Below are 16,054 nucleotides of genomic sequence, written 5' to 3'. Positions count from 1 at the left end.
AAACTGGTGGTCTTGTTGACCATCAACACTTGATGCTCCTTCTTGATTTCTACCTCCGTAGCCTTTAGCATTGCGAAGAGCTCAGGAATCGTCTTATCCATCCCTTGCATATTATACTTCATCACGAAGCTCTTGTAGCTTGGCGGCAGTGATTGAAGAACCCTGTCAATGACACTATCATCAGGAAGATTAACTCCCAGTTGAGTCAAGTGGTTGTGGTACCCAGACATTCTGAGTATATGTTCACTGACAGGACTATTCTCCTCCATCTTGCAGCTGTAGAACTTATTAGAGACTTCATATCTCTCAATCCGGGCATTTGCTTGAAATATTAACTTCAACTCCTAGAACATCTCATATGCTCCATGACGTTCAAAACGTCGTTGAAGTCCCGGTTCTAAACCGTAAAGCATGGCACACTGAACTATCGAGTAGTCATCAGCTTTGCTCTGCCAGGTGTTCATAACATGTGGCGTTGCTCCTGCAACGGGGTTGTCACCTAGCGGTGCTTCCAGGATGTAATTCTTCTATGTAGCAATGAGGATAATCCTCAAGTTACGGACCCAGTCCGTGTAGTTTCTACCATCATCTTTCAACTTAGCTTTCTCTAGGAACGCATTAAAATTCAACGGAACAACAACACGGGCCATCTATCTACAACAACATAGACATGCAAAATACTATCAGGTACTAAGTTCATGATAAATTAAAGTTCAATTAATCAAATTACTTAAGAACTCCCACTTAGATAGACATCTCTCTAATCATCTAAGTGATCACGTGATCCACATCAACTAAACCATGTCCGATCATCACGTGAGATGGAGTAGTTTTCAATGGTGAACATCACTATGTCGATCATATCTACTATATGATTCACGCTCGACCTTTCGGTCTCCAGTGTTCCGAGTCCATATCTGCATATGCTAGGCTCATCAAGTTTAACCCGAGTATTCCGCGTGTACAAAACTGGCTTGCACCCGTTGTATGTGAACGTAGAGCTTATCACACCCGATCATCACGTGGTGTCTCGGCACAACGAACTGTAGCAACGGTGCATACTCAGGGAGAACACTTATACCTTGAAATTTAGTGAGAGATCATCTTATAATGCTACGGCCGAACTAAGAAAAATAAGATGCATAAAGGATAAACATCACATGCAATCAATATAAGTGATATGATATGGCCATCATCATCTTGTGCCTTTGATCTCCATCTCCAAAGCACCGTCATGATGACCATTGTCACCGGCTTGACACCTTGATCTTCATCGAAGTATCATTGTTGTCTCGCCAACTATTGCTTCTACGACAATCACTACCGCTTAGTGATAAAGTAAAGCAATTACATGGCTGTTGCATTTCATACAATAAAGCAACAACCATATGGCTCCTGCCAGTTGCCGATAACTGTGTTACAAAACATGATCATCTCATACAATAAAATTTAGCATCATTTCTTGACCATATGACATCACAACATGCCCTGCAAAAACAAATTAGACGTCCTCTACTTTGTTGTTGCAAGTTTTACGTGGCTGCTACGGGCTGAGCAAGAACCGTTCTTACCTACGCATCAAAAACCACAATGCGGTATAGTGATTGCTTTTTGATCTTCAGAAAGAAACCTGTTCATTGAATCTGATTCAACTAAAGCTGGAGAAACAGACACCCACTAGTCACCTATGTGCGAAGCACGTCGGTAGAACCAGTCTCCCGTAAGCATACGCGTAATGTCGGTCTGGGCCGCTTCATCCAACAATGCCGCTGAATCAAGAATCAACTAGTGACGGCATGAAGTATGTATATACCCACGCCCACAACTCCTTTGTGTTCTACTCGTGCATATAACATCTACGCATAAACCTGACTCGGATGCCACTGTTGGGGAACGTAGTAATTTCAAAAAAATTCCCATGCACACGCAAGATCATGGTGATACATAGCAACGAGAGGGGAGAGTATCGTCTACGTACCCTCATAGACCGTAAGTGGAAGCGTTATGACAACGCGGTTGATGTAGTCGTATGTCTTCACGATCGATCGATCTAGCACCGAAGGTACGACACCTCCGCGATCTGCACACGTTCAGCTCAGTGACGTCCTGCGAACTCACGATCCAATAGAGCTTTGAGGGAGAGTTTCGTCAGTATCCAAATACCTAGTTCAATCTCGTTATCGGCAAGTCTCTTTACTCGTTCCGTAATGCTACATCCCATAACTAACTCATTAGCTACATTGCTTGCAAGGCTTATAGTGATGTACATTACTGAGAGGGCCCAAAGATACCTCTCCGACAATCGGAGTGACAAATCCTAATCTTGATCCATGCCAACTCAACAAACACCATTGAAGACACCTGTAGAGCACCTTTATAATCACCCAGTTATGTTGTGACATTTGGTAGCACACAAAGTGTTCCTCCGTATTCGGGAGTTGCATGATCTCATAGTCATAAGAACATGTATAGTTATGGAGAAAGCAATAACAACAAACTAAACGATAATCGTGCTAAGCTAATAGATGGGTCAAGTCAATCACATCATTCTCTAATGATTTGATCCAGTTAATCAATTGACAACTCATGTCTATGGTTAGGAAACATAAGCATCATTGATTCAACGAGCTAGTCAAGTAGAGGCAAACTAGTGACACTCTGTTTGTCTATGTATTCACACATGTACTAAGTTTCCGGTTAATACAATTCTAGCATGAATAATAAACATTTATCATGATATAAGGAAATATAAATAACAACTTTATTATTGCCTCTAGGGCATATTTCCTTCAGTGGGCATGCCCATCATAGGACCCCACGCAAGATTAGAATGAATTCGGGCGCCAAACGCACGTTGCGTCACGCCCGATTAGTGTTTTCAGTGCGTTTCGCAGAGAAAACCCTACGAAATTCATACGGTGCCGAAAAATGATGAAAACTTGCATGCATGATGGCCCTGGTGATGCGGGCGTGTGCAAAAAGTTTGGGGTCAAGTAGCCGAGTCAGAAAAAAAACTTCAGAGGACCTCCTTCAGATCCGATGAGTGTTGGTTGCATAGTTGGTACGAGGTGGCATGCATGAAATGTCACCCAATTTTGGAAGGCAGTGGGCATGCCCAGCATAGGACGCCACGCAAGATTAGAACGAATTCGGGCACGCACGTTGTGTCACGCCCGGTCAGTGTTTTTGGTGCGTTTCGCCGAGAAAACCCTACGAAATTCGTATGACGTCGAAAAATGATGAAAACTTGCACGCATGATGGCCCTAGTGATGCGGGTGTGTGCAAAAAGTTTGGGGTCAACTGGCTGAGTCAGAAAAGAAAACGAACTTCGGAGCTGACCTCCTTCAGATCCGATGAGTGCTGGTTGCATAGGTGGTACGAGGTGGCATGCATGAAATGTCACCCAATTTTGGCAGGCAGTGGGCATGCCCATCTTAGGACCCCATGCAAGATTAGAATGAATTCGGGCACCAAACGCACGTTGCGTCACACCCGGTCAGTGTTTTCGGCGCGTTTCACCGAGAAAACCCTACAAAATTCGTACGATGTAAAAAAATGATGAAAACTTGCACACATGATGGCCCTGGTAATGCGGGCATGTGCAAAAAGTTTGGGGTCAACTGGCTGAGTCAGAAAAGAAAATGCACTTCGGAGCTGACCTCCTTCAGATCCGATGAGTGCTGGTTGCATAGTTGGTACGAGGTGGCATGCATGAAATGTCACACAATTTTGGCAGGCAGTGAGCATGCCCATCGTAGGACGCCGCGCAAGATTAGAACGAATTCGGGCGCCAAACGCACGTTGCGTCACGCCTGGTCAATGTTTTCGGTGCATTTCATGGAGAAAACCCTACGAAATTCGTACGACACCGAAAAATGATGAAAACTTGCATGCATGATGGCCCTGGTGATGCGGGCGTGTGCAAAAAGTTTGGGGGTCAACTGGCTGAGTTAAAAAAGAAAACGCACTTCGAAGCTGACCTCCTTTAGATCCGATGAGTGTTGGTTGCATAGGTGGTACGAGGTGGCATGCATGAAATGTCACCAAATTTTGGCAGACAGTGGGCATGCCCATCGTAGGACCCCACGCAAGATTAAAAAGAATTCTGGCACCAAACACATGTTGCATAATGCCCGGTCAGTGTTTTCGGTGCGTTTCACCGAGAAAACCCTACGAAATTCATACGTCATCGAAAAATGATGAAAACTTGCACGCATGATGTCCCTGGTAATGTGGGCATGTGCAAAAAGTTTGGGGTCAACTGGCTGAGTCAGAAAAGAAAATGCACTTCGGAGCTGACCTCGTTCAGATCTGATGAGTGCTTGTTCAATAGGTGGTATGATGTGGCATGCATGAAATGTCACCCAATTTTGGCAGGCAGTGGGCATGCCCATCGTAGGACCCCACGCAAGATTAGAACGAATTCGGGCACCAAACGCACATTGCGTGACGCCTGGTCAGTGTTTTCGTTGCGTTTCACCGAGAAAACCCTACGAAATTTTGAATGGTTGAATGGGTGAGTCAGAAAAAAACGCATTAATATTTTCTGTCGTTTAAAACATCAGAGATAATGGCTCTCTTTTTGAAGAATATGCATGATCCTTATGAACCTTCACAAGCTCTGAGAAGGTGAAGACTCACATCGATCCTGCATATCCTCCAAATAGAGTCCCACAAACACAGATGTTTGTTCATGTCAAAAAAGAAAAGTATATAAAGAAGTCAATGGCGCACCGGCTTAGCGATGTGGTATTAAACTAGGAGGTGTTAAAGTACCATGCATTTATTTGTTTTGAAAAAATGCATCATGGGCCAGCCTGCGGAAGTTTTACAGGACGGGCCAACGGACCCACTATGGCGTGACCATGTGTATGACGCCGTACGTGCGTGCATGGGCATGGGAAATTACTCTGTCATTACCTCGCCCCACGACTGCCTAACCCTGCCGACTCCATGCATGACCTCAGCCTGATCTCACGGTCACACCACCGTCGCCATCCCAACTCCCTTCCCCGTCGCCCTCACGATGGCTATACACTCCGGCATCTACGCGCGCGGCCTGGATGTTGGCCCGGCCGGGCCGTCTTGGCAAAGTCGCTCTCACCTAGAACCATAGGGCGGGCCGTCGGCCACCGCAGTGGTGTTGGCAGAGGGCGGTTGCCATGACTAACCCACACCGGGTGGGCATAGCCAACGAGGGCTGCCGGTGCACGTTGCTTCGCAGGAAGGTATGGTACTAAACCACATGTAATGTTTTTTAAATCTCGTAACTAGTCAAATAACATTAATCTTATTTAGAATGCAAGAATATGGAGATGTGTACTGTTCGATTGAGAAGTGGTGCGAATTGGTGGGAAAATTCACACCTAGACAACGCATGAGGCTACGTGGCACCAATTTGGACAGTATGTTGAGAATTCCTTCGGTGAAAATAAGGAAAAACTTATTGGAATTTATGATTACAATGTATGGTACTAGCATAAAGCGATTTCTTATTCGCCAAATAATGATGGCATCACTGTGCTTAATGAAGATGTTTATGACATATTCGGGCTACGTAACGAGGGTGATGATTTGATTAGCATGATAGCAACAGTACAACTAGACGCCAAAAAAATTGTTCTGACTCAGTTTCTAGATAAAAGGACGGGCCTAATCCTGATAGATGACTTGATTAAAAATATTGTTGATAGTTAGTCATATAATTATGATTTTGTGAGAAGGGCCGCCATGGTGCTTATGGGTACAGCCTTAGCATCACAATCCACCAAGTTTGTTCCTTATCGTTATTAAAAAATGGTGGAGGATGTCAACACTATCAAGTCATACAATTGGAACAATTTCATGTTGGGGGTGTGCATGGATGCTATTAAAAAATGGTCGAAGATCTTGAAAAATTCCATTGGCCTATTGGGAACTTGGCTCTTCTTCAGGTACAAGTCATTTCGTAATAGTTGTATGTACATATATTTTATATGTGATATATGTATCTGACTAATTGTGTTTACTATCATGCAGTACATATACTGGGAAAAACTTGATCCAATTGGTCTGGATGCATTCGATCCTTTGTCTCATGAATACCCACTAATGCTTAACTGGCCAGAAACGGAAGGGAAAAAGCGAGACGACTATGACAACATACACGGGTGGGGTACCAGCAATGTAAGTCAATAAGTATAGTCTTTATTTGTTCCACATAGTAATTAAGTATATTTGTTATTTATTTTATTTTATTGTTTGTTATACAGATTGAAGACTGCATTAGCGAAGAGTACGGACGCGCTAAGGTTGCACGTGAAGGGACTGTCCCATAGGAAGAAACGAAGAAAGCTAAACGGAATGGTGGTGGCAGGAGTAGAAAGCCAAGTACGTTGGCGGTTTCATCAAACACGAATTATAGTATGGACCACGTGATCACATGCATAAAACTGCTTCACAAGGAGGTTCTCAATATTCCTGAAAGATGTGCACATGTAATTTAGAAGTTGCATTGAATGTGCTTTAATTATTCAACTACTTATAGTGTTTCATTTGTGTTTGTAGATGGTAATGAAAAGGTTGAACACGGAAGGTGTGATATACAAGCTCAATAAGCAGGACAACGTTGAAGAATTTGATGATGTAGGTGAAGGAGTTGGGATGGAGAATGGCAAGTACAAGTCAAAATATTGGCCAGAAGTTGAATCACCTACCGACGTAAAGATAGGAACATCTTTCATGGGTATGAATGATACCTCCATGCCCGTTGATGACACGGGTGCTCCGGCGACAACACTGGGTAAAGGTGAAGCTACTGATCCTTTTATTATAGAGGATAATGGAAACTCTCCGTCTTCGGCATCAACTGTACGGACAAAAGACTTTCCGTCTATGTCCCGAACCCCGCAGAATGCTGATATTTTTGGTGAGTCTATGGATGGTTTGTCACCAACAAAGTCCAAAGAAACGTTTGAGAGTTTCCCGGCAATGAGCAACATAGCTAATGGTGATGGCAGTCATGAGAATGAAGGTAAACGCAAACAAAATCCATCGAAATATTGTCAATCCCCCTACGACCTTTTGATTACCCGCAAGAAATGTGTTAAAAAAGTAAGTCAAATACTACTTTATTATGCATTCACGCGTTATGTACTTTTTTATTATGTAACTGACCGTAACCGCATTGCTTTAGATATGTTTGCTTCACCACCTTCAATTCTAGCAAGTTCACTTAATATGACTTCGGATCACATAGAGCCAGCCAAAGTTTTTGTTGAGACTCTTGCATCGTCAAAGAAGCATGCGCATCGAACTTTGGTTAATGTGCCGCCACCAGATGGGGACATATGCATGCCAGCTATGCTTCATGATGTCCTCGCGTTTAAATGGTTGAGTGGTGCTATAAGTATGAGTTTGTTTTTAATAGAACCATCATTTGTATTGCAGAAGTTGATAGAAATTTTATACTAATGTATGCAAGTCATCAATGCATATTGTAAACACCTACAAGCCTGTGGTTTTCGTGATCGTCACATATCAACAACGAGGTTTCCCAAATTTATGTTAAATAGGGCAAGGGTAAAGAACAAATCAGTTAATAATATAAACTCAGAGAAGCTTACAAAGAAAACAAAAGTCCTCACGAGAGTGATGGATGAGTATTTCGCACGGGACAAGGTATTGCTTTCATATTTATTAGTTTTTCTTATTCAATAGTGTTTAATTGCACTAACATCATTTTGTGGTTATGTAGGCGTATTTTCCTATGCACGTTAACGAGAATCATTGGATAACCATAGTGATGCACACCGTCAAGGAGGAGTTTCAAGTTCTTGACTCAAATTCTAATGGCGCAATTAGCCAAAGAATTCGCAATATGATTGCCACACTGGTATGCTATAATTTTCGCACTCACATGAAAAAAAATATTAGGACCTACATTATTCTAGTTTATATTGCGACATACATTATTCTGGTTTATGTTGGAACAAAAATATATCTTGGTTTCGTTAATTTGTTTCAGAGAGCTGAAATTTCTAAGGATATTATGGAGGCCAACTCAACTCTTCAAGCAAAAAAATATCCAGATGTGTCATCGTGGCCAATAAATGAGTACGAAATGTCGAGACAAAAAGTTGGGTAAGTTCATACTGCATACCACTAGTACAAGCAAGTGCATGCTACGTCCTAAGCTGATCGCACGTGTTTATTACAGAGTGTCATGTGGACTTTTTGTGATGTTGTGCATAAAACACTGGGACAGAGATCGCTGGACATATGAATTTGACCAGGAAGAGATTAATGCATCAAGGCCACATATTGTCGCAGGAATTATTTTTTCAGAGGTGAACACATTAGAGAAGGTCAAGATGAAAATTGTTAAAATCATGGAGAAGAAATAGGTATTAGCATCGGTAGGCTTTTAGTCCCGCAGAAGGTTGTTAAATGATATTGTTGTAGTTTGTGTAACGTGACTTATGTCACGATGGTGTAATTGTGTATGCGTGAGTTGTAATCTTGGCAGGTTGTTGGAGTAGGAGATCCTTATCTTGTATAGACTTGGATGAGGGGTCAAGCCACACAACAACCTGCGCCATGTACTTGTTCTCTCTATATAACACGCACGCGTCCCTGCATGATAGCATACGCTTCCAATATTCCTTTCTTTCATGGTAATCAGAGCCAGCCTCGAACTCATCCATGGCAAGCTCCTCCGTGAACTCCTTCCCCTCGTCGCCGTTTGCAAACATCGCCACAGAGAAGCTTACGAGAGGGAACGAGCCGCTATGGCGCGCCACCGTGCTCTCGGCCATTCGGGGGGCGCAGATGGCGGCGTTCCTCGACATCGAGGAAGAGGTGACGTCCATGCACATTGAAGTCACCGACACCGACGGGAAGACCAAGTCCAAGGCTCCCAATCCGGAGTTTGGTGTGTGGTATGCGCGTGATCAGCAGGTGTTCTTGTACCTGCTGACCACGCTACCGCGCGAGATGTCCGTGCAGGTGGCGACCTGCCACACCGCAGCTGAGCTGTGGAACACCGTGCAGGGGATGCTGACATCGCAAACCCGAGCGCAAACCGTCAATGTCAGGATCGCCCTCGCCAATCTTCAGAAGGGAAACTCCACGATCACTGAGTACGTTGGTAAGGTTAGAACTCTCTGTGATGAACTCGTTGCTTCAGGGAAGAAGGTGGATGAAGAGGACGTTGTGTCCCACATCCTAGCTGGACTAGATGAAGAGTTCGACCCCGTGGTGTCAGTCATGTGCTCTCGGGTCGAGCCAGTCAAGGTCCCGGAGTTGTACTCGCAGCTCCTGAGCTTCGAAACCCACATGAATCTTCGTGGCTGGTCCTCCCAGTCGTCTGCAAATGCAGCCGGTCGTGGGCGCTCCAACAACAGAAACAACGGCGGTGGTGACCGCGGCCGCGGCAGGCAAGGCGGCGGCGGTGATCGCGGCCGCGGCAACTCCTCCAGGCCATCCAACCGTGGAGGCGGCAGCGGTGGAGGTGGGAACTACAACAACAATCCCACCACCAAGCTGCCATGCCAGATCTGCGGCAAGGTGGGTCATCCAGCGTGAAAGTGCTGGAAGCGCTATGACTCCGCCTACCAGGGAGGAGAAGAGCGCTCGGCGAACATGACTGCACCACAGTATGGGGTGGACACCAACTGGTACATGGACAGTGGTGCCACTGACCATATTACCGGTGATATGGAGAAGCTCACCGTCCGGGAGAGGTACACCGGCAACGACCAAATTCACACGGCCAATGGGTCAGGTATGGCTATTGATCACATTGGTCACACAACTATTTCAACCCCAGGTCGTGATCTATATCTCAATAATGTTCTTCACTTTCCAGAGGCCACAAAAAGTCTAATCTCAGCAAGCAAACTTGCCCTTGATAATGATACCTTTGTTGAAATTCACCCTCATTTTTTTCTTGTCAAGGATCTGGAAACGAGGAGGGTTCGACTTCGAGGCAGGGGTAGGAAAGGTCTCTATCCTATCGAGCACGTCGGGACAAACGTCAAGAAGCAAGTGCTAAGTGTCACCAAACCATCTTCGGATTGGTGGCACCGACGTTTTGGTCATCCATCTTCCATCCTTGTTCGGAAGATCATTAGTGAAAATAAACTCCCGTGTGCTAGTAGTAATGATAATAAACTTGTATGTGACGCCTGCCAAAAAGGCAAAAGTCACCAGTTGCCTTATCCTCAATCTATGAGTGAATCAAAATTTCCTTTGGAACTTATTTTCTCTAATGTTTGGGGTCCTGCCGTTGAAACCGTAGGAAGGAAGAAATACTGCGTTAGTTTCATTGATGATTTCAGTAAGTTTACATGGATCTATCTCATAAAACACAAGTCTGAAGTTTTTCAAAAATTTCATGACTTTCAAAAACTTGTTGAAAGACAGTTTGATCAAAAGATCCTTGCCCTTCAAACCGACTGGGAGGGGAGTATGTCAAGTTGAACTCTTTTTTCACAAAAATTGGTATCTCTCATCACGTTTCCTGTCCTCACGCTCATCAACAGAATGGCTCGGCCGAACGAAAACATCGTCACATAGTTGAAGTCGGTTTGTCCTTACTTGCTCAAGCTTCCATGCCCTTAAAATTTTGGGATGAAGCCTTCATTGCAGCTACCTATCTCATCAATAGGATGCCAAGCAAAGTCATAAATTTTGGGACACCTCTCACTAGGTTATTTGGTGAAACCCCAAACAACTTGTCTCTCCTTATCTTTGGATGCGCTTGCTGGCCCAATCTTCGGCCGTATAACACACATAAGATTCAGTTTCGTTCTAAACAATGCGCCTTCCTTGGATATAGTAACCTTCATAAAGGCTACAAATGCCTGGATATTTCCACTGGACGAGTTTACATATCTCGTGATGTAGTTTTTGATGAAACCTGTTTCCCCTTCTCTACTTTGCATCCTAATGCGGGTGCTCGTCTTCGCGCCGAAATCCTCCTGCTTTCACCGGAGCTCTTAAATCCTATTGATCAAGGGGGTGAATGTGTTAATGATCATGTGATTAATAGTGCTACTGACCCTGATCGTCATGGTGCAGAAATAGGCAGCAAAAATGATGCAAAAAATGCTGCTACACAGCGTGATTTTATGCTCCATATCACGCCAAAGGGAACCGGCGTGGGACACGAGACGGATCTGCCTGCAGTTGCTGATCCCGAGAGATCTAGCGGCGCAGGATCCGGCGCCCCAATCATGCGTGCAGACGTCCAGGAGGATCTGTCTCCTCCACCCACGGGCAGCCCCTCCACGTCCGACACGCAGCCCGCGTCTGCTGAGCGGTCGGGCGCACCCGGCTGTGGCGCGTCCCCCAGCGCCAGTTGTCGCTCTTCGGCTGGATCGCCCGCGCCTGGCCCGCTGTGTATTGATGGCGCTGGCCCGCGGTCTCTAGGGCGTGTGTCCCCCACATGACAAATCGATCCGGCGCGTGATCCCACGCCTGATCATGCGGCAGCCGAGGGAGATCCCCTGACGGATCTGCCGGTACGAGGAGCAGGATCCTCTGCAGCGCCAGGATCGTCTGCGGCTACTATTCCTGCGCGTCCGAGTACGCGGTCACAGCGAGGTGTGTTTAAACCATTGGTCCCAAAGGATGGCACGGCCAGGTATGACAAGAATTTCAAATTTGCGAACCTTGCTGCTACTGCTACAGAACCACGAGATCTAGCAGAAGCTCTAAGCAATAAAAATTGGAAACATGCTATGGAGATTGAATATGATGCACTTATGAAAAATCAATCCTGGCACTTAGTTCCATCTAGACAAGGTAGACATATAATAGATTGCAAGTGGGTGTACAAAATTAAAAGAAACTCAGATGGCACTATAGATAGATACAAGGCTAGATTAGTTGCTAAAGGATTTAAACAACGCTATGGTATTGATTATGAGGACACGTTTAGTCCTGTTTTTAAAGCAGCTACTATCAGACTTGTTTTGTCTATTGCTGTATCTAGAGGTTGGAGCCTTCGCCAATTGGATGTACAGAATGCGTTCCTACATGGGGTTCTCGAGGAAGAGGTCTATATGAAGCAACCACCTAGTTTTGTGAATGCCACCAAGCCACAACATGTGTGCAAATTGGACAAAGCATTGTATGGTCTGAAACAGGCACCCAGAGCTTGGTACTCAAGACTAAGCACAAAACTGCAACAACTTGGGTTCAGACCTTCAAAGGGAGACACTTCTTTGTTCTTCTTCAAGAAAGGGAAGGTGATCATTTATATGCTTGTTTATGTAGATGATATAATTGTTGCTAGCTCCTCTCAAGAAGCCATCGCAGCTTTGCTTAAAAACTTGAAAAATGATTTTGCTCTCAAAGACTTGGGAGAATTGCATTATTTCCTCGGCATTGAAGTAAACAAGATACATGATGGTATACTGTTGACCCAAGAAAAATATGCCAAGGATATACTCAAACGGGTAGGTATGAAAGACTGTAAACCCTCCAGTACACCTTTATCCACAACAGAAAAACTGTCACTGCATGAAGGAGAACTGTTGAGTGCAGAGGAAGGAACTAAATATAGGAGTGTTGTTGGTGCACTCCAATACTTAACCTTGACAAGACCAGATATTTCTTTCTCAGTTAACAAGGTCTGTCAATTTTTGCACTCACCCACTTCTCTACATTGGACAGCCGTCAAAAGGATATTGAGATATATCCAAGGAACTACTGGTACAGGACTCAAAATATGTAAGTCACCATCAACTACTATAAGTGCCTTTTCTGATGCAGATTGGGCAGGATGTCCTGATGACAGAAGGTCTACTGGAGGTTTTAATGTTTTCTTTGGGTCCAATCTTATATCATGGAATGCAAAGAAACAAGGAACAGTCTCTCGTTCCAGCACTGAGGCTGAATATAAGTCTCTAGCGAATGCAACAGCTGATGTAATGTGGATGGAAACTTTACTAGATGAGCTAGAAGTAAAAAGGTCACACACCTCTTACTTATGGTGTGATAATCTTGGAGCAACGTATCTCTCTGCCAATCCAGTGTTTCATGCAAGAACAAAAAACATAGAAATTGATTTTCATTTTGTCAGAGAAAGAGTTGCTAGAAAACTGTTGGAGATCAGATTTATTCCAACAGGAGATCAAGTGGCAGATGGATTTACAAAACCATTGCAGGTTCGACAACTACAAGCTTTCAAGAACAATCTTAACCTTGACACATTTAGATCGAGGGGGGATGTTAAATGATATAGTTGTAGTTTGTGTAACGTGACTTATGTCACGATGGTGTAATTGTGTATGCGTGAGTTGTAATCTTGGCAGGTTGTTGGAGTAGGAGATCCTTATCTTGTACAGACTTGGATGAGGGGTCAAGCCACACAACAACCTGCGCCATGTACTTGTTCTCTCTATATAACACGCACGCGTCCCTGCACGATAGCATACGCTTCCAATCTTCCTTCCTTTCAAATGTTTCCCTGCCATTGTTGGGTACTTATAACTTTGTTGGATTGTAATGCGACATGGCACTTTCAGTTTATTCGTTATGCTGCTTTGTTAAAGGATATGAGACATGGCACTTTCAGTTTATTCGTTATGCTACTTTGTTAAAGGATATGAGACATGGCATTTTAATTGTTATGTGTGAAATATGATATATTTATATTAATGTGTTACTGCTGTCATGACTTTTGTCGACTGTTTAATATATCAAAAAAATTAATGTATGTGAAAAAACATATTTCAAAAAAGAGGCCCAGCCGTGGCCGGGCGCGCGCATGGAGACTTTACTAGAACCGCCCCGATCGAGCCTGAAGGCGAAAGGGACAGCCTTTCGGCCGCCGAGCAGCCCAGCCACGGCGTGAAGGAAAAATGACCTAGAGGCAATAATAAAGTTATTATTTATTTCCTTATATCATGATAAAAGTTTATTATTCATGCTAGAATTGTATTAACCGGAAACATAATACATGTGTGAATACATAGACGAACAGAGTGTCACTAGTATGCCTCTACTTGACTAGCTCGTTAATCAAAGATGGTTATGTTTCCTAACCATGGACAAAGAGTTGTTATTTGATTAACGGGATCACATCATTAGTTGAATGATCTGATTGACATGACCCATTCCATTAGCTTAGCACCCGATCGTTTAGTATGTTGCTATTGCTTTCTTCATGACTTATACATGTTCCTATGACTATGAGATTATGCAACTCGCGTTTGCCGGAGGAACACTTTGTGTGCTACCAAACATCACAACGTAACTGGGTGATTATAAAGGAGCTCTACAGGTGTCTCCAAAGGTACATGTTGGGTTGGCGTATTTCAAGATTAGGATTTGTCACTCCGATTGTCGGAGAGGTATCTCTGGGCCCTCTCGGTAATGCACATCACTTAAGCCTTGCAAGCATTGCAACTAATGAGTTAGTTGCGGGATGATGTATTACAGAACGAGTAAAGAGACTTGCCGGTAACGAGATTGAACTAGGTATAGGATACCGACGATCGAATCTCGGGCAAGTAACATACCGATGACAAAGGGAACAACGTATGTTGTTATGCGGTATGACCGATAAAAGATCTTCGTAGAATATGTAGGAGCCAATATGAGCATCCAGGTTCCGCTATTGGTTATTGACCGGAGACGTGTCTCGGTCATGTCTACATTGTTCTCGAACCCGTAGGGTCCGCACGCTTAAGGTTACGATGACAGTTATATTATGAGTTTATGCATTTTGATGTACCGAAGGTTGTTTTGAGTCCCGGATGTGATCACGGACATGACGAGGAGTCTCGAAATGGTCGAGACATAAAGATTGATATATTGGAAGCCTATGTTTGGATATCAGAAGTGTTCCGGGTGAAATCAAGATTTTACCGGAGTACCGGGATGTTACCGGAACCCCCCGGGAGGTATATGGGCCTTAGTAGGCCTTAGTGGAAGAGAGGAGAGGTGGCCAGAGATGGGCCGCGCGCCCCTCCCCCCTTGGTCCGAATTGGACAAGGAGAGGGGGCCGGCCCCCCTTCCTCCTCTCTCTCCTCTTTTCCCCCCTCCACGAATCCTATTCCAACTAGGAAAGGGGGGGGAGTCCTACTCCCAGAAGGAGTAGGACTCCTCCTGGCGCGCCACACCTTGGCCGGTCGGCCCCCCTCCCTTGAACCTTTATATATGGAGGCAGGGGCACCCCTAGAGAAACAAGTTGATCCACGTGATCGTATTCTTAGCCGTGTGCGGTGCCCCCTTCCACCATAGTCCTCGATAATATTGTAGCGGTGCTTAGGCGAAGCCCTGCGACAGTAGTACATCAAGATCGTCACCACGCCGTCGTGCTGACGGAACTCTTCCCCGACACTTTGCTGGATCGGAGTCCGGGGATCGTCATCGAGCTGAACGTGTGCTAGAACTCGGAGGTGCCGTAGTTTCGGTGCTTGATCGGTCGGGCCGTGGAGACGTACGACTACATCAACCAAACGCTTCTGTTGTCGATCTACAAGGGTACGTAGATCACACTCTCCCCCTCTCATTGCTATGCATCACCATGATCTTGCGTGAGCGTAGGAATTTTTTTGAAATTACTACGAAACCCTTAAGTGGCATCCGAGCCTAGGTTTTATATGTTGATGTTATATGCACGAGTAGAACACAAGTGAGTTGTGGGCGATATAAGTCATACTGCTTACCAGCATGTCATACTTTGGTTCAGCGGTATTGTTGGACGAAGCGGCCCGGACCGACATTACGCGTACGCTTACGTGAGACCGGTTCTCCCGACGTGCTTTGCACATAGGTGGCTTGCGGGTGACAGTTTCTCCAACTTTAGTTGAACCGAGTGTGGCTACGCCCGGTCCTTGCGAAGGTTAAAACAACACCAACTTGACAAACTATCGTTGTGGTTTTGATGCGTAGGTAAGATTGGTTCTTGCTTAAGCCCGTACCAGCCACGTAAAACATGCAACAACAAAGTAGAGGATGTCTAACTTGTTTTTGCAGGGCATGTTGTGATGTGATATGGTCAAGACATGATGCTAAATTTTATTGTATGAGATGATCATGTTTTGTAACCGAGTTATC

The 16,054-nt window shown here is 44.7% G+C and overlaps 1 pseudogene; it reads left to right on the top strand.

Moving 5' to 3' along the window:
- Nucleotides 1-9,172: 9,172 nt before the first annotated feature.
- Nucleotides 9,173-9,311, top strand: LOC125517772 (annotated as a pseudogene).
- The last annotated feature ends 6,743 nt before the right edge of the window (nt 9,312-16,054 follow it).

The sequence above is a fragment of the Triticum urartu genome, chromosome 6 (assembly GCF_003073215.2).
Source record: "Triticum urartu cultivar G1812 chromosome 6, Tu2.1, whole genome shotgun sequence".
NCBI classification, from domain to species: Eukaryota; Viridiplantae; Streptophyta; class Magnoliopsida; order Poales; family Poaceae; genus Triticum; species Triticum urartu.
Note: the sequence above shows the minus strand (reverse complement) of the source record. Positions and strands in the feature narration are given on the sequence as shown.